At 38.4% G+C, this 20,405-nt stretch overlaps 1 pseudogene; it reads right to left on the reverse strand.

Moving 5' to 3' along the window:
- Window positions 1-20,405, reverse strand: part of LOC120130166 — a 50,040-nt pseudogene that overhangs the window by 6,065 nt on the left and 23,570 nt on the right.

Consider the following 20,405-nt stretch of genomic DNA (forward strand, 5'->3'; position numbering starts at 1 on the left):
ATCAGAACCCCAAAAAGTTTGAACTAGAAATGATCCAAAGAATTAATCCTTAAATTTTAGAACACGAATATACCCAACCCAGAATGACCTGATCTTAAACTAACTCGGTCTGCCCAATTGACAGATCTACCTATAGTTGATGGTAGCTAAGATTGGCATGATCAATGACCATATACTGATGTAACACGTGTATTGTCATGATGCGCTGATGATAAATTATACTAAAGATAAGAATAAAATCAACTACAGACCATCATTAGAGGCATTAATGTTGCGTTAAATTTAAAAATATAACATTTAAAAATTACTACTTACAGATAAGTACTCCTCATTTCCATTCCAAACAATCATTTTTGGCAGCTTTGTCTTCTTGTTGGCCTCAAATTTATCAGCAAAGTCTTCCCATTGCTTAACCCCGACGTAACTAAATAACAAATCACGGTTTGCAGCAGCAGCAGCCCTCAATAACTTGATCAAGTTCTGTGATTGTTCTTCATTCTCATCAGCTGTGATTGTTAAAACAATTTTCCTCTCCTCGTCTTTCAATAGCTTCAATGTCTCATGGTTCAAGGGCACCACCAAAGGAAGCAAATTTTGTTTTATAAAATCCCCCAAAAATATATCTGACATGATTAAAGCTGAAAGGTAAGATTACTTCTCCTCTATGCAGTCAGAGAAAAAAATATATAGATGATGAGCAAATGAAAAGAAGAGTATGATGCCACTATCTAGGCATGACTTGACAATTAAAGCTAACGAATTATGAGGCTATTATTTACATAGAATCAAAGATAACCACCGTTCTTTTCAGGTTATTATAAAACCATGAAAGAGTAACCATTTCACACGGTGCACGTCCATTCTTTCCTTACTCCGGATGATTGAAGTTCTTTATCTTATGATTTTAAATTTTTCTCACTAATTATTCCTTTAATAGAGAGAAAAGGGGGAAATGAACTCCTCGACATTTTCGTATCCAACATCAAACAAGAGACCAAAAGAGAAACATGCATATTGGTCAACAAAAGACGGGAAATTCCTGTTCTGTAAGATAAAATTATACCACACTTTAGAATTCCATCTTTCGAACTCATTTTTCAACCTTAATTCTTTTGGTTTCACTGTTCTTTTCCCCTTAAACCATATCAAAATTTGGTAACTAGAGCCTTCCTTTTTAGATACTAGTGTTTAAAGTAAGATTTACTTTTAAGCCACAGTTGGATGCGTTAGAGCTCGAGGAAGATTAATTTTGGTAAGTGGAGAAAGTGGAGGCAGTAAAACAGAAAATACAAATGCTTATGTAATATCTAGCATACATGGGAGGAAGAGTTAACTGCAGAGGAATGGCCTTGCGGGCCAAAAAGCATTGGATTCTAATCCCCTGATAGAAACATTTGGCAATGCAAAGACCGTTAGAATCAATAACTCAAGCAGATTTGATAAATTTATGCAAATTCAGTATGTTGCTCCTGCAGTGATGAAGGGTTCATATGATGTTGGAAGAATTCAATATGCTGCTGCTGTGATGAATGGCCCATATGATGATGCTGAAATTTCAGACGATATGCAGGAATTTTCCAAGGCTAAAACAGAAGTGTCTAAAGATGTCTTGGATGTTAAAGAAACTATGTCTGCAATGGGTAATCAATAAAGGAGATTTTTGGTGGAATGGTTAAGCAAAAGAGCTAGTAGAAATTGGATTGTGCAAAAAGAGTTAATCAAGAAATTGGCTAGGCAGAAGCTTTGGAATTATTTATTTTAGTTTGTCTGATTTATTAATTGTTAGATATAAGTTATTTTTAAGGTTTAATCCAGGCCTAAGATTATTAGTTATATTTAGGATTTTAATATAGGGTTGGGATTTAAAGTTTATTTATAAATATAGCATAAATAAGTTGTAAAATATTTACAGCCGTGTTGTTATTATTATTTCCTTTGCATTAATAGAAAAAGTAGAGGTTTTTATTACCCGAAGCAATTTTTTTGAGTTCCATCTTCTACCGGAAACAGCCTTATTTCTTTTGGTACACTGTTCTTTTTCTCTTAAACTGCATCACTCTCAAGGAAACGGTTCTTTCTTCACCATTTTCCTCTTTCTTTTCTCCAAACTTCTAAATTCCTCTCGATTAACTTCCAAACATGGTATCAAAATGAGGTAACTCCATCACCAGAAGCTGCAGGTGTGAGCCAGACATGCCACCACCACAGTTCTACCCTCTTCTCAGGCGCCAGCAAAAGAGAAATGTTCCAGCCACCTTTTCCATTCATGACACTGGAACTTTTGATTTTTAAAGTTTAACCCCATATTTAAAGAGCCAAACCCCATTAGTCCCAACCAATATGTGATTGTTGTAAGATATTTATCCCTCATGAATAGTAACAGTATCATTGTTTTCTTCTTTATATGTCCTAGCCACTTTAAACATGTTTCCACATTTAGTCACACATGTAACAACCTGGAAATTTGAAAATAATATTTAATTGAAATTTGAGGATTTAATTGTGTAATTGGTGAAAATTAGGGACTAAATTGAAAGTTTTCAAAACTTGTAGGTTGTTGTAGAGTTTAAGTAAATTCAGGGACTAAGCCCTGAATTTACCCAAAAAAAGTGTCGGCAGACACTCTATTAAATGGAGAATCAGATGTGCGCGGGGTGAATTATTAAAAAAAAGAAGAAGAGAAAATAACCTCAGTGACCAAAAATGCCTTATAATATACGATTTTAATCAACTTTTTTTGGATTTGCCAAAATGACCAACAAAAATCGCAATGCGAAATAAAAATCGCAACGCGATCTCAAGAATCGCAAATCAGTTCCCAGAATCGCAATGCGATAGTACAAATTCGCATTGCAATTTTCCAGAATCGCAACTCGAAGATGAAAATCGCAACGCGAACATATAAATCGCAACGCGATTCTGACTATCGCAACGAGTATCCGTAAAATCACAACGCGTATCCGTAAATCGCAACGACAATACGTAAAATCGCAACGCGTATCCGTAAATCGCAACGAGAATACGTAAATCGCAACGCGTATCTGTAAATCGCAACGAGAATACGTAAATCGCAATGCGAATACGTAAATCGCAATGCGAATCTGTAAATCGCAACGAGATTCTGACTATCGAAATACTGAATTTCAAATTCGCAACTCGATTTCTGAATTCGCAACAGGTTTTAATTTCGCAACACAAATGTTTTGGGTATATAACTACGCAGCAGCAACAACTCATAACCTAAATCCCTAAATCGCAACTCATTCCATCTCCATCTATCACTCTCTCCGGCGACATCCGTTCCTATATCCAACGACATCCTTCCCCATCCGACAACAGGTTTTAGTTTCGCAGCTCGTTTGTTTAGTAAATTAATTTACAATAATGAAATCATCTAATGTTGATCATGTTTAGATAGATTTGTGTTTTGGAGGGTCATGGGAGAATGTTCATGGTGTTTTACAATATATGCCTTTACCCATGAATCTTCAACTAAAACTGTCATTAAAAAAGTTAACTTATGAAACTCTAATGTTACGTGTTGCAAATAAATTGAATTTAGAGCCCCTAAGTGGATTTAGGCTATCTTATCAGAGAAATGGTAAAGTTTATTTGTTAACCGACAATGAAGATGTTGAACGATTCATTGCTTACATTAGTGTTTCAAGTGATGATGTTACATTGTATGTTGTTGAACCTAGAAGTAGTGAAGTTGGGTCAGTAGCGGGTAGTAATCAACTAAGTTTTTCAACCCCAGTTTATGGTGCTCAAAATTTAATGGTTCCACCACAATTTCATCACCAAGCAAATATTGTTTCACCACATTTCCAATACCAAACACAATCTCAAAACCCACAACCTTTCCCTAATCCAAATCCCAATCAACTTTCAGCACCAAATTCTGGTTTTCGTATTGACCAGTTAGACGATGATGAGCCAACAGAAAAAATTATGAGTACTAGTCAGTATTCGAAATTTGATCTTGGTCAATACCCGGACTTTGATCTTGGTCAATACTCGGATTTTGATGATTTTTCAAAAGAAGAAACAGACCCTGCGTGTAATGATTTTGATATTGGTCAATACCTGAATTTTGATGATGAAACAACCGTTGCCGAGGAAGACGTTGTTGATGATAATGAGGAGGAAATTACGACTGTAAATGAACATGTTGAACATCCATTCAGTAATTCATATAACACTGAAGAAGAAAAAGAAGAAGAAATCCCCAAAGAACAGTCCCCGAAGAAAATGCCACGGGAGTATAACTGGAATATGCCAGAATAACTTCATATACCGGAAGAAGAGTTGGTAAAGATAGCAGTTGATTGTTACACAAAAATTATTCGTATCAAGAAAGATGATTGTTTTGATACAAAGGAAGACTTGAAGATAGCTTTGTATACGAAATGTGTGGAAGATGGCAATCAACGAAAAGTTAACAAATCAAGCAAAGATCGTTTCGAAACAAGGTGTATGATTGACAAAATCTGTATGTGGCGTATGATTGCAAAGAGGATAAAAGATTGCGAAATGTTTCAAGTTAGGACTTTTATTGATAAACATACATGTTCAAGAACCCAAGTTTTTCCTCACCATAGACAGGCAAACAAAAAGGTGTTGAGTGGTTTTCTGGCTGAGTTAATGTTTTTGAATGGTAGGGTATATCGGGGACATGAAATTATGACTGACATGAATGCTCAGTTCAAGATTAGTATCTCATATTCTCAAGCTTGGAGAGCCAAATGTTATGCATTGGAATTGTTGAGGGGGTCGCCAGAAGCATCGTTTGCCCAACTGTCGGCTTATTGTCACAATTTAAAGCTGAAAAATCCTGGGTTGGTAACTCATATCAAAACAGATAGAGATGGACGCTTTGAGTTGCTGTTTATCGCCATTGCTGCTGCGGTTAGTAAATCAATATAATTTTATTGACTCATTTTTGTTAGTTACATGCATTTCACATTTAAATGATTATATTTCTTGTGTATATGATTTTGTAGATTCGTTCATTTATTAATTGCATGCGCCCAGTTATTATAGTTGACGGAGCACATTTAAAAGGTCGATACCTTGGAGTAAACTTATTAGCAGTAGCCATGGATGCTAACAATGGGATACTGCCAATAGCTTACGGGGTTGGCAAATCTGAAACCTCTGATTCATGGATATGGTTTATGGGGCATCTTAGGGATTGCATAGGTCCTATTAGCAATCTGACAATCATATCCGATAGGGCAAACTCAATTGACAACGCTGTTAGAAGGTGTTTCCCAGATGCTTTTCATGGACTTTGTGATGTTCATTTGTATAGAAATCTAAAATCAAGGTCTGTTGGTATAAAAAATCAAAAATGGGCATACTGGAAGGCTGTAAAAGCTTATCAGGAAGTGGATTTTAATAAGCATATAAACTGTTTAAGACGTGTTTTGCCTCAGTGTGCTCAAACACTAGAAGATGTCGGGTTTGAAATATGGTCAAGAGTACATCAACTTGGAGCAAGATATGGTTTCATGACGTTTAATAGTGCAGAATCAATCAACGCTCTAAGTCGTCATTCCCGAAAATTACCCATTACTATGTTAATGGAGTTTTTTCGAGCCTCTATTCAACAGTGGTACTACAAGAAAAGAAACCATGCAGATATTATTTCTTTAAATTCGTAACTTATCATATATTTTATTAAGTATTATTTATTTAAATTTACAGGAACGTTGGAATATCGTGTTACACCATGGACAGAAAAAAAGATAACGAAACGTGTTGTGAAGTCAACGTCATGGAGAGTTGAACCATGTTCAAACACTTTGTTTGAAGTACTGGATAATAACTTAAATGGGCTTGTCGATCTAAATGCAAAGACGTGTAGTTGTATGAAATGGCAAACATCTGGTTATCCGTGTGGCCATGTTATAAAAGTTTCTCTTCATCTAAACCAAGATGATTCAAGCGCATACGCTATGGATTGCTACACTACAGAAGTATATCGACAGACTTATGGCGAGATTGTCTACCCTATTCCACATCCTTCTGAGTGTGACATACCAGATGACTTACAAACAGTTTTGCCACCAGCCATGGATAGAAGGCTACCTGGCCGACCAAAAAGTCACGATCGTATACCGTCTAAGGGTGAAGAGAAGAAGAGATCGACATGTAGTCGGTGCAAGGAAAGTGGTCATACAAGGTTGACACGTGGATCACCAGTGCCATCACAATCATCTTTTCCTCTACCAAAATATGGATCCTTATCAAAATCCAAAGCTCATATGGTGTCAAGCAAAAGGCAATCAAAATCGCAATCATCTTTAAAATCCCAATCACAACCGGCTTCACCTTTTGGGACTGTTAACTTAGGTGATTTTTAAATGCAAACGTTGTATTATGTGGATTTTATGTGTGAACTTTTAACATTTTCAGTTTGGCATTTATTAGTAACTTGAGTTTGAAAATTGCTATGATCTGTTCAGTTGTTATCACTTATTAGGCATTCATTTGACTATCGCAACACAGAAATGACGTTCGCAATCATCTTAATGTCTATCGCAACGCGGAAATTACTATCATAACGAGAGAATCGCAATGCGAAATGAAAATCACAACGTGAAAATTGCAACGCGAAAATGACTATCGCAATGCAAAATGAAAATCGCAACGAGAGAATCGCAATGCGAAATGAAAATCGCAACGAGGGAAAGCGAAATGAAAATCGCAACGCGAATTTAGTTTCGCGTTGCGATTTTGTCGTTGCGATTTTAATTTCGCATTGCGTTCTTCACCTTTTGGGATTGTTAAATTAGGTGATTTTTAAATGCAAACGTTGTATTATGTGGATTTTATGTGTGAACTTTTAACATTTTCAGTTAGGCATGTATTAGTAACTTGAGTTTGAAAATTGCTATGATCTGTTCAGTTGTTATAACTTATTAGGCATTCATTTGACTATCGCAACACGGAAATGACGTTCGCAATCATCTTAATGTCTATCGCAACGCGGAAATTACCATCGCAACGAGAGAATCGCAATGCAAAATGAAAATCGCAACGCGAAAATGACTATCACAATGCGAAATGAAAATCGCAACGAGAGAATCGCAATGCGAAATGAAAATCGCAACGAGGGAATCGCAATGCGAAATGAAAATCGCAACGCGAATTTAGTTTCGCGTTGCGATTTTAGTTTCGCGTTGCGATTTTAATTTCGCATTGCGATTCTCTCGTTGCGATTTTCATTTCGCATTGCGATAGTCATTTTTGCCTTCAACATAATGCAGATTGAAATCAACAAAATCAACCATTACATTTCAATCAATTAAACAAGCACAAATAAGAATTATGTTCACATCAATTAAACAAATCAACTTTTACAAATCATCTTTTACAAATCAATTAAACAATCAAAAAAATAAGCAATAATTCTTATTTCCTCATCTACTATTGAATCAACTTTTGCAGCCATACATCATTTTCACACAGCTCACTTCTGAGATTAACCTGCAGAAACCAAACATTTGCTCAAATAACACTTTCTACACATCTAAAACCTACAAACAACAAATTATTAAATTCTAGGTACTTAACCAATCATTTTCAAACCAAAAGCCTATAAACTTACCAATTGTTTATGGACACTTTCATAATGCGAATGCAGGTAGGCAGCGTCTCGCATATATCGTTCTAGCCATTAAAATGCCGAAACCACAAGCCTACTGTACCTCTATCTCTATCGGTGAGAGGTAGAAAATGTGTACTTCCTGTCGTCAAACGCTCCAAGCACATGCATACGAGAGGACCACAATCCCCTCTGGCTTCCTTCGTTTGTTGTGGTGCAGTCTCGTCTCTGCTAACTGTAATATTGAGCTTCTTTGGCTTCTTGTTTCCAGAACGAGTCCAATAATTTATCGCATCCAAGAATTTAGCCAAATGAGAGCTCCATCCCTTAATAATATCTCTTAAATCAGCCAATGATATGTAATTTATCATTCTGTCATATACTATTGCCTTAAGGGATGGGAGCTGAAGCTCGACGAGAAGCCAATGTTTACTTTCCAAAACAGGGATAAACACCTACAATCATAAGTAATAATTCATTCATTTGCGCACTTATTTATGAATACCTTTAAACTCAATCTAAAATAAATACTAACCTTATCGACCTCCCACCATGCAGGATAAAGTTTAGCTTGTCCATTGCCCAATGCAAATGATTCATCTCGTTGATTCTTCAAGTGAACGGCGTTAAAAGACGTTGGCATAATTGTATATCGTGTATTTCTTTTATTTTTCTTAAGTTTCCTAATTATTAGAAGACATGACACCCACGCATCGATATGCTGTTTTACAAAAAAAGACATATATTAGTGACTTACATAAATTTAAAAAAAATAATCAAATTGAAATATAAGAAAAATATAAGACTTACCCCTCCATCAAAATAGCCATTGTCTTCGACCCCTAATAATACGCCCCACCAAGACCGATCAAGCAACAAATAGATATCATCGTTGAGCTTGCATATGTCAGTGAAACACCCCTGGCTCCGCTCATGTAGATAAAAATCAACTGCGGTCTTAGCCTAAAGGGTGTTATCCAGAATTGTGTCCGGTAGTTGTCTCCTCTCCACTTCAGATACCGGAATGGTACTGGCCGGTAACTCATACAAGAGCCAACTCTTATCCATCATGTCCGGCACGTCAGAGGGTTTCTCAAGAATCTTACATATGACGCCATGTGAATCGGGCTCTTGAATGGTTGGAGGGACCTCTTCAACGATGACAATGGCCTCTTGAACGGTGGTAGGGGACTCTCGAGGAATGATAGGAGCCTCTTCAACGATAGGAGTGGACTCTTGAGGGATGACAGGAGAGTCGGGCTTCTTCTTGCGGTGTCTTTGCACTATTGGGGTGTACGGAGACTTAATAGCACGTGCACGCCGTCTGATGCGTGAACTCCGTCGTGCAAGAAAAACTCGACGTAAAGCATCCACCTTATCGAGCCGCTAAATAATTAAATACAAAAATCAGTAAATAAACAGACATGATATTTAAACAGTGGAAACAAAGACAAATACTAACTTCACAGTGTTAAAGAATAAATAGTTTAGCAGTATTGGCAGCAACCGAATAAATTTACTAAGCAATCTAAGTGAAATGGTTAATCTAAGTGAAATTACGAGTAAATTTATCATCAAGTTAAATATGGAAAATCTTAAACTTACCTTATTGCGTAGAGTATGAACCTCATTCTACAACGATACTACCATCTCACGTAGAGCGGCAACCTCACCACGTAAAGTAGACACCTCCACACGCCATGCACCATCGTTATCGCGTAGAGTACATATCTCCTCACGCAAGGCATTGACCTCATCACGTAACTCCCTTGACTCATCCCGTGGAGGTAGAGAATAGGGAGATAGAAGTCGTGGCATCTTTACCAGTCGCCTATCATGAGGTGATGGTGGAGAAGAGGCTCGATGATGTGACGGGATAGGTGATAGCTCTCATTGTAGAGGTGTATAGTCGGGTCGATCAGGTGATGGCTCTCGAAGTGGAGGAAGTGGAGGCTACTCATCATTCGTGCCATCAAAAAAACACTGACTAGCTTGCCACCAATCAGTGGCAAGCTCAGTCTCCGTGGGTGTCAGTCTCTGTAATGGAGTGTTGGCCTCCTAAAAATATAAAAACTCAAACAAAGTTAAACGCATACTATTAATAACTTGTTTATATATGATAGTATTTGTATTAACTTACATTATTTATTGTCGCATATGGTATTAAGTCTTCCCAATTCAACAGACGTTTCCTCTTCCAGTAGATAGCCCTAGGAATATCATTTGAAGTTTTTAATGCATATGTCCGCATGCTGGGGAAAGCATCGAATATCCAAATATACAAACAATATAATAATAAACATTAGTAATTGTTAAATAATCAATTATAATTTTGAAAATATTATATAGAAATTCTTACCTTAAATGCCCAAACAAAGCCTAACAAAGTGTATTTCGACCCATCGCCACGCAAACTTTTGCGGTCATCAAAGGCAGACGACAACTTAGTCCAGGTAGCTTTCCATATATACGAACCCCACGGAAATAGATTCCATGCATTTAGGTCATCTACCAATAATATTAGCTCTTGAGGAATAGGTTGTCTGGCCTCTATGCCTAAAAAGCCGGCATACAAAAGTACTAGAAGGCATACTCGGACAACATTGACGTCATTCATCCGAGTAAAACCATCTTTCTTATTAAACAATTTCTTCAGGTCTTCGACATGTAAGTTCGGCTTCTCTATTGACTCATCAGAAAAACTCGGGATAACCATGATGGGCGGGTGATATGACGAGTGTACCGGCCTACATCATCGTGTCCGAATCGTAGACCAGTGATTAAGCAGAACTCCTTCCGCCTAAAACAAGTATACGCCAGTGGAAAATAAAACCATATCTCTTCCTCACCACATTGTATACTGTCGGGTAGATCTCTAGTCATGGTCTGAAGCCACAAATGGGTCAAATTAGCATCTCCACCCGGATGCTGTACTCTCAGCTATAACCCGAAGCAGGTTTCCTCAAACAATTTTCTTTGTGCAGGTGAAAGCTTCGAAGCAATTGTAGTGGCTAGGCTAACTTTATTCCTTAATGTCAATGAAGCCGAAAAAAATTTCTACAAAAATAATAAACATACCAAGTTAGATATACCAAAAACTACACTGTGAAGATATACCAAAAACAATAAACATAAAGAGTAGTAGTTTATTCTTGAAACTAAAATTTACAACACTGTTTAATCTTTTGGTTGAAATGAAAATCGCAAAGAGAGAATGAAAATCGCAATGCGGATATGACTATCGCAACGCGAAATGAAAATCGCAACGAGAGAATCACAACGCGAAATTAAAATCGCAATGAGAGAATCGCAACGCGAAATGAAAATCGCAATGCGATTTTGGTTTCGCGTTTCGATTTTCATTTCGCGTTGCGATTCTCTCGTTGCGATTTTCATTTCTCTCGTTGCGATAGTCATTTTCGTGTTGCGATTTTCATTTTCATGTTGCGATTTTAAGTTTAGAAACTATTATTCTTCTGCAAATTGGAACTTTAACGGATTGCATTACTTCAACCAAAAGACAAAACAAAGACAAATACTAACTTCACATGGTTAAAGACTAAACAATTTAGCAGTATTGGCAGCAATCGAATGAATTTAATAAGAAATCTAAGTGAAATGGTTAATCTATTATTGAAATTACCAGTAAACTTATCATCAATTTCAATATAAAAACCTAAAATAATGCAAAAATTTCAAAATAAAAATAATTAAAAAAACTAACCCTCGGAGGTTGCTTTTCTATTTTTGAATGATTGTGAGGGATTTCTGACTGTGAATGGTTGTGAGGGATTTCGCCGGAGATGGGGACGGAAATCTTCGGAGATGGGGACGAATTTCGCCGTAGAGAGTGAGAGATGGAGATGGGACTGAGTTGTGATTTTTTTTAGGTTTTTAGGTTATGAGTTGTGATTACGGGATATACTGTGGACGGTTCAGTGTTCCGATAATTAATATTCGTGTTTGGAATTTGAAAATAAAATACGCGTAGCGATTATAATGGCGCTTTAAAAATCGCTTTGCGATTTACGGATACGCGTTACGATTTTACGTATTGTCGTTGCGATTTACGGATACGCATTGCGATTTACGTATTCTCGTTGCGATTTACAGATACGCGTTGCAATTTACGTATTCTCGTTGCGATTTACGGATACGTGTTGCGATTTTACGGATACTCGTTGCGATAGTCAGAATCGCGTTGCGATTTATATGTTCGCGTTGCGATTATGGCAACTGATTTGCGATTCTGGAGATCGCGTTGCGATTTTTATTTCGCATTGCAATTTTGTTGGTCATTTTGGCAAATCCAAAAAAAGTTGATTAAAATCGTATATTATAAGGCATTTTTGGTCACTGAGGTTATTTTCTCAAAAAAAAATTATAAGTTTTCTTCTTTTCAAGCCCCAACTTCTAACCACGATCCCGACGTCGTCCGACCTCTGATCGTCGTTTTGAAAACACCATCGTGTTCATCATCGAGTGAGGAAAAACCCCTTAAATTAATTGCAGGGAAACACCGAGAATTTCAAGTCAAAGTCTCGACTTTTTTTTTAGCACAATCGCCGAGAAAATGTTAAATTCATCGCCGATCGTTGCTCCGTTTACGACACCTCCCGCATCATCGTGTTCCTTGTGTCGTTCCGAGTCCGACGGTGTCATCCTTGATCTCTGTAAACGGCGGCACGTGAGGAGGTGAAGCGGTCAAAGTTTCCGATTTATTGAAATCGAGCTCTTCGCCGTTAAAAAATTTGAACCGAACTTTGTAAGTATCTCGAAATCACTCAAAATAGTTTTTAGAAAAATTTTCCGTAAATTATAGGACAACGTAGGATGTCACACGTGCCCCCACGAGCCGCCACTACGCGTGGGGAAGCTTCGACGGTAGCTTGAAACCGGTTTGACCGGTCTAAACCAGGCTGACCAGTCCGAACCGACCCGACCCGTCCCGTTGACCGTTGACCGTTGACCTCATTTGACCAGAACTTTGACCGGCTTTGACCGGATATTAAATGACCTTTGATTTTGACCGAGTATACCTATGCTGACATTTTTCGACGTTCCAAATCCGAATCCTAAGTCCGTTTCACCAAATTCGAACCCAAAAGTCTCCAAATTGTCAGTCAAACCCTTTGACTTTGATTTTGACCAAGAATTTAAATATCCGGAAGGTCATACTTTATGTTTTTTGACATCCTGAATCTGATTCCGAAGTCCTTTTTTCTAAATTCTGACCAAAAATTCCCAAATCGAGCACGTGAACCCAAAAAGACTTAGTATTTTAGTATTTTGATTATTTATTTGAGTTTTTACCTTTTTCAGATAACAGCAGACCGTAAGCTAGCAGATTTGGCATCAGGAGAGATCAACTACTTATTTTGTATGAACATATATCTCTATATGTTTTTCGGTTATATTTGGTGACATGTATTTGCTATCGTTTTGGATATATCTGTATTATTAATATTTTATTCTATATTATATTTAATGTTCTATAAGTTGTTAAAAAAAACCTCTGAATGGGACATGTGACCACTTAGGTTTGTGTCTAACTTACAGATCGGGTCTGGGGGGTTACATTTGGTGGTATCAGAGCTTTCGGTTTTAAACACTCGGACTGTATATGGGTCCTAAATTTTGGATTTTTAAGAAATAAAAAAAAATGTCACCTTAATTTATGATTTAAAATTTTCTCGAGATCCTTGATGCTAATCTGATATATGTTTCAAATTCTTTTTGTAGAGCCTTATAGATCAAACGATGAGTGTTGCTAGAGGTCTTAGGACAGGACGTGGACGTGGTGGAGGGCGAGTTGCTCGACCTTCTGTTACGATTGACTATCCGATGTCTCCACGTGATCCTTCTATTCCGCAAGTAGATCCGACCCTTTCTCATGATGATCAGTTTACTCCTATGAGAGACCCTCCCGTCACTGGAGATGAGGATACTGACATGAATAAAGACGTCATTAATAGAGCTATATTCCGCGTGTTTCAGAGAGCTGCCAGAGCCATAGTAATATGACTACGGTTGAGATTTCAAATTCTTTGGTCGCTGCTGGTGTAATTCCATTCGGTGGGTATTACTGGTGGACCCCCGACAGATGCTGAGTATTGGTTGGAGGACACAGAGAGGATTATGGATGAGATGGACCTCGGACCTGAGCAGAAGTTGAAGGGGGCCCTAAATATGTTGAAGAAAGAGAGCTTTAAATGGTGGCAATCAATTTCTGGTAGTATTCCGAGAAACCAGTTGACATGGGATCTTTTTAAGACTCGCTTCCGGAGTCGCTACATCGGAGAGAGATACTTGCAAGAGCGACGTCAGGAGTTTCAAAATCTGGAACAGGGTAATATGTCTGTTATGGACTACGAGGTTGAGTTCATCCGATTGAGCCGTTATGCTCCTGGACTTGTTGACACAGAGACAGATAAATGTTTGAGATTTGAAAATGGACTCCGGTATGAGATCAGGAGTCGAGTCGCTACCCACCGGGAGAGGAATTTTGATGCATTGGTTGAGATAGCCAAGACTGCTAAGGAAATAGAGCAATTGGGTATGGAGCCCAAGAGAGATAGTGATCGAGCCCAAAATCGATTCAGGAGGCCTTTTGGTTCTTTTGATTCTTCTACACACCCTAGCAAGAGAGGCAGGGATGAGTCATTTCAGAGAGGCGGTGCGAGTGTCAGACCTGTTGCATCTGGTTCTTCAACTTTTCAGCCTTCTAGACATAGTGGATCTTCTGGGTCGCAATATTTGCAGTCATGTAATTATTGTGGGAAACCTCATTATGGGTAATGCAAGAAGAAATTAGGTACATGTTTTAGATGTGGTTTAGGTGACCATATTGTAAAGGATTATCCAGAGTTAACTCATTCAGTTCAGACACCAGCTCTTACTCGGAGTACTGTTCAAACTCCTACGGGTGGTCGTACTCAGGAGAGATCATCCGGATCGACTAGTAGAGGCCGTGTATCTTAAAATAGGGGTCCAGTCAGATCTGAGGCCAGACAACCTGCATTGGTTTACACTGCTAGACTTCGACAGGATCGCGATGGGCCTAATGTGATTTCTGGTACTGTTACTATTCATTCAGTTCCCTACTTTGCATTGTTTGATAGTGGTTCTACAAATTCCTATATATCGCATTCCGTTTCTGAGGGTGTAAATATTCCTGTTGAGAATACTGAGCATTCGATGATAGTTCAAAGTCCCTTAGGCAAGTCCATTGTGTTGGATCGTATTTATAGAGAGTGCCCTATTGAGATCAATGGAGAGGTTTTTCTGGCTGACTTGATGGAGTTGTCTTTGGAAGAGTTTGATTTGATTCTCGGCGTAGATTGGTTGGACAAACATCGAGTAAATATTGATTTTGGGACCAAGATAGCTATTCTGAAGACCCCAGATAATCGAAAGATTGTAATGATCAGGGAACGCCGTGGATTTCTGACGAATGTTGTGTTTGCTTTGGTAGCTGAGAAGATGATCAGGAAAGGTTCCAAGGCGTTTCTTGCTTATATATTGGATACCAGGAGTTCTCAATCTGATATTCAAGGCATCTGGATTGTCAAGGAATTTTCCGATGTTTTTTCCCGAGGAGTTGCCTGGATTACCACCGGATAGAGAGGTTGAGTTTGAAATTGAAGTGTATTATGGTTCCACTCCGGTTTCAATGGCTCCTTATCGTATGGCCCCAAAGGAGGTTAAAGAACTGAATGTCCAACTTCAGGAGTTGTTGATAGGGGATTTATCCGACTCAGTGTATCACCATGGGGAGCCCCAATTCTCTTTGTCAAAAAGAAAGATGGGACATTGAGACTTTGTATTGATTATAGAAAACTGAACAAGCTCACGGTTAAAAACAAATATCCTCTGCCCAGAATCGATGATCTATTTGATCAATTTCGAGGGGCTTCTATCTTTTCAAAAATAGACTTGAGGTCTGGTTATTATCAACTCAGGGTGAAAGACTCGGATATTTCGAAGACTACTTTTCGTACTCGGTATGGGCATTATGAGTTTTTAGTGATATCATTCGGGTTAACAAATGCCCCTGCTGCTTTTATGGATCTGATGCATAAGGTGTTTCGACCTTATTTGGACCAGTTTGTAGTTGTGTTCATTGATGACATACTGGTATATTCTAGAAATGAAGCAGAGCATGAGGAGCATTAGGATGTGTTTTGATGCAAAATGGGAAGGTTGTCGCTTATGCTTCGCGTCAGTGTAAGCCACATGAGCGTAACTATCCTATTCACGATCTGGAGTTAGTTGCCGTGGTTTTTGCTTTAAAGATCTGGAGACACTACCTCTACGGAGAAAAGTGTTATATGTATACTGATCATAAGAGTCTGAAGTATCTACTTACTCATAAAGAATTATATTTGAGACAGTGTCGCTGGTTAGAGCTTCTAAAGGACTATGATCTAGAGATAGAATATCATCAAGGGAAGGCTAATGTAGTGGCAGACGCCTTGAGCCGTAAGGTAATATCAGATCTCAGAGCCTTATTCGCCAACTTGAGTCTATTTGATGATAATAGTTTGTTAGCAGAGTTGCAGGTTAAACCTACTTTGGCCGATGAGATTAAGACCAAACAACTTCTGGATAGCTCATTGCTTCCCATTATTGAGCAAATTAAGCAAGGATCGAGTTTAGAGTATATTGTGGATCATGATGGTATTTTGTGTGTTCACGGTTGTTATTGCATTCCTAAAGATAATGAGTTGAGACGGGTTATTCTTCAGGAGGCTCATAGTAGTTCTTATGCTATGCATCCTGGCATGGACAAAATGTATAATAATCTCAAAGAGCGCTACTTCTGGACTGGTATGAAAAAGAATATTTCAGATTTTGTGGCAAGGTGTTTGACTTGTCAGCAAGTTAAGACAGAACACCAGCATCCATCTAGATTGTTACAGTCAATTAAGATTCCTGAGTGAAAATGGGAGCGCATTACGATGGATTTCGTTACTGGTCTTTGTTAACTTCCTAAAAATGCTACTTTTAAAGCCTTTTTCACTTAAGTTATTGTTTGTTTAAAAGCTCATTTTAGTCATTTTAGGATCATGTAGTTGCATATAGTTGCATTTGTGGTGGTTGTGCTATTTTATTTCTTAATGGTGCTGTTTGAGGGAAAGGTGCAGTTTGTCTATGGTGTGCAGGGAATAGCAAGAAAAAGGATTCTTTGGGAAGTAATGCTGCGGAATCACACGTTGCTAAAGCAGATTGAAATGCCTTGCCATTTTTGGCACAGAAAAAGACAAAAAAATATTTCTGCATAAGGACAGCTGGCACTGGACAGCTGTCTCTGAACGTGAAGGACTGCTGTAACCGCCTGCCAGAGCTGCCAATGGACCACTGCCACTTGGAGGATAAGGTTCATGCACAACATATGATTCTAGGGTATGAGGGGTATTTTGTACCCAACAACCTCATCATTACCCCTAGATATTTTTATTATATATGACACCTCATGAGAGAGAAAAGAGAGGAGAGGACGGTGAGCACACGCATAGAGCAGAAAAATCAGATTTTTATTCTCTTTTTCCTTTTTTTTTCCTGGGAATATTCCTCCATTGATAAAGCTCCAAGGAGTGGCAAGCTAGGCGCCGAAAGGAGCTAGCGAGCTAGGTGGTTCGTGGTGGCCGAGAGGAGACCTCAGGTGGCGCGTCGAAGGCTTCTTCTCACTTCCCTTTTTACTGCTATTTTTATATTATTTTGTGGGTTGTTGGAACGAATTTTCATGACTTTGTGTTTGGATATTTCGAACCCCACCATGAACTAACTTATTTGGTGGTGGTTGGTTGAATGGTTGTTTGAACTTTATTTTCAATAGTATATTTAAGTTTATTTTGGTTCTTTATTTGCTTTGCTTATGAATACTTCACAATCTAGGCTTGTAAGAGGCATGGAAATGTCCATCTCTTAGATGAAGGTTAGGTATTCGGAAGAATCCTAAGCTAAAAATACTTGTAAGTATTCGGAAGAAACGCAAGATAAGATCCTCATAAGCAATTGGTTATGGTATTTTCAAGGAGCTTTGAACCGGCCTAGGAATATTATAACTTAATCCCTTAGATCTCGGAAGAGACTGGGATAGGATTTCAACGACTAAAAAGGGTGTCTTTATCAATAGGGTAGGCTGTCCAACATCGTTGAGTGAGAGCAGATGCCTTGGCATCCTATTCTGTCAGGTTCTTTTGAACACTTTAGGAAAGCCCTGTCGAGTAAGTAAAGACCAGTTAGCATAAATATACTTGAGAAATAAGTTTAGCAACCTTAGACCAATCCTTACCATTCATTTCATTGGAAGTTTGTCACGTGAGGATTATTTTCTTCTTATTTTACTTATTTTATTTATCTTTTTATTTACTATCTTTACCATTTCGCATTACCTTGACATTTCACCATACTCAATATTAAACATCCATCATTTCCACTGCATTTCCATTTGCTACACCATCACACCATCAATCTGCATCCACCAGCATACACATATCCATTGCCGTGACAATTGTATATATCAAGACTAACTATACTTAGATACAATATTGCATTGCTTTGGTTAGACTTTTGTGATTTCACTCAATCCCTGTGGAGACGATACTCACTCATCATTATATTACTTGAGCGATTATGTATACTTGTACATTATTTGCGTATATTTTATAGTACTCACAACACGCGAACAAGTTTTTGGCGCCGTTTCCGGGGATTGGCAGCCTGAAGTTATTTAGTTTTGCCAGAGCATTTTATTTTGTTTTGCATTTTTATTTTTTTGTATAGTTTACTTGATATTTTTGTTTTATTTTTTAGGTTTATTTAGTGTATGCCTAGAAGAAATTCTGAAGAGCCTTTGGAACCAATAGAACCTGAGATTGAAAGACTCTTTAGAAGAAGAAGACGTGCTCAAGGAAATATGTATCAGATTGGAAACCAAGGCATTGGTCAAGATGACAGAAATCAGAATGCCGCGGCATTAAACAATGCTGAACCTGCTATCAGGCCTCGTGTTATTCGAGATCATTTAAATCCGATGCTGGATGATCTGAATCCTGGGATTGTGGCACCCGAAATTCAAGCTGCACATTTCGAGCTGAAACCAGTCATGTTCAACATGTTGAATTCCATTGGGCAGTTTGGGGGTATGCCAATTGAAGATGCCAGGCAACACATTCGCAATTTTCTGGAAGTTTGTGATTCTTTCTGCCAAGAAGGAGTGCATGAGGATTTTCTGAAATTAAAGCTTTTTCCGTATTCATTGCGTGACCGAGCAAGGGCTTGGTTGAGTGGTGTACCAGCCGGTTCGATGGAATCATGGGCCGATCTTTGCAAGAGTTTTTTATTGAGGTACAACCCACCGAATATGAATACGCAGCTAAGGAATGAAATATCATCTTTTCGCCAGGGCGACGACGAATCCATGTATGAGTGTTGGGATCGTTACAAGAGTTTGCTTCGAAAGTGTTCAAATCATGGTTTTCATGATTGGACTCAAGTAATCATGTTCTATAATGGAGTCAATGCACCCACGAGGATGTTACTGGATGCCTCGGCAAATGGGACATTGCTGGATAAATCACCTACGGAGGCATTTTCTATCTTGGACAGAATTGCTAATAATGATTATCAATTTCCTTCCTCAAGACTTGGGAGTGGGAGGAGAGCACCTAGAGCATTCGAGTTAGAAGCCAAAGATTCGGTGTCCGCTCAACTCTCCGCTATTACTAATATGTTGAAGAACTTACAATGTTCCATTGATGTGAAGGAAGTGAAAACAACTAGTCTGGCATGTTTGTTATGCCAATGCAATCATCACGAGAGCGAATGCCAAACCAACCATGAGTCCATCAACTTTGTAGGCAATTACAATCGAGGCAGCAACAATCCTTACTCAAACACTTATAATGCTGGATGGCGTCAGCATCCTAATTTTTCATGGGGAAATCAAGGAGCCCATAATGCTAATCAACCTACTAGGCAGTAGAATCACAATGAGCCTCAAAGTTACCAAAATGCTATGCCATGGCATAATGCTAACAAAGGAGCTTCATCTTCAGCGAGCATAAGTTCCTTAGAAGCTACAATTCAAGAATTCATATCTACTACGAAGACAATGCTGCAAGACCATTCTACTTCAATTAAGAATCAAGGAGCTTTACTTCATAGTCAAGGCGCCTTACTTCAAAGCCATAGCTCGTCTCTGAGAGCTTTGGAAGGTCAAGTTGGTCAGATTGCTACGGCATTGCAAGAGCGTCAGCAAAGACGTTTTCCAAGTGATACTGAAGTCACTAAAGGGCTTGAAAAAGAACATTGCAATGTGTTAACTCTTAGGAGTGGAACACAAATCAATTGACAAGTCAAGGATAGTGGGCCACAGCATGATGATTCTAATCCCACTACTGAAGCTGAATTACAAGATGATAGAGTTTTTGAGAAAGACAAGGAAGAGGATTCTGCCAAGGTACCAGATTCTGATACCAAGGCAAAAGAAAATTCTATTCCTACAGCTAAGGAAGCTAGACCTCTCCCACCCTTCCCGCAAAGATTGAAGAAGCACAATGATGAAGTTCAGTTCAAGAAGTTCGTAGACATTCTTGATCAGCTCCATATCAATATACATCTCTTGGAAGCTGTTGAACAGATGCCGATGTATGCTAAATTTCTGAAGGACATCTGTACCAAGAAGAGGAAAGTAGAGACTGTTGCCACGGCAACAAAATTTTGTTCTTCATTGAATAAGTTACCGCCAAAGAGAAATGATCCGGGCAACTTCATTATTCCTTGTTCA

The sequence above is a fragment of the Hibiscus syriacus genome, unplaced genomic scaffold (assembly GCF_006381635.1).
Source record: "Hibiscus syriacus cultivar Baekdansim isolate YM2019G1 unplaced genomic scaffold, ASM638163v2 tig00110528_pilon, whole genome shotgun sequence".
NCBI classification, from domain to species: Eukaryota; Viridiplantae; Streptophyta; class Magnoliopsida; order Malvales; family Malvaceae; genus Hibiscus; species Hibiscus syriacus.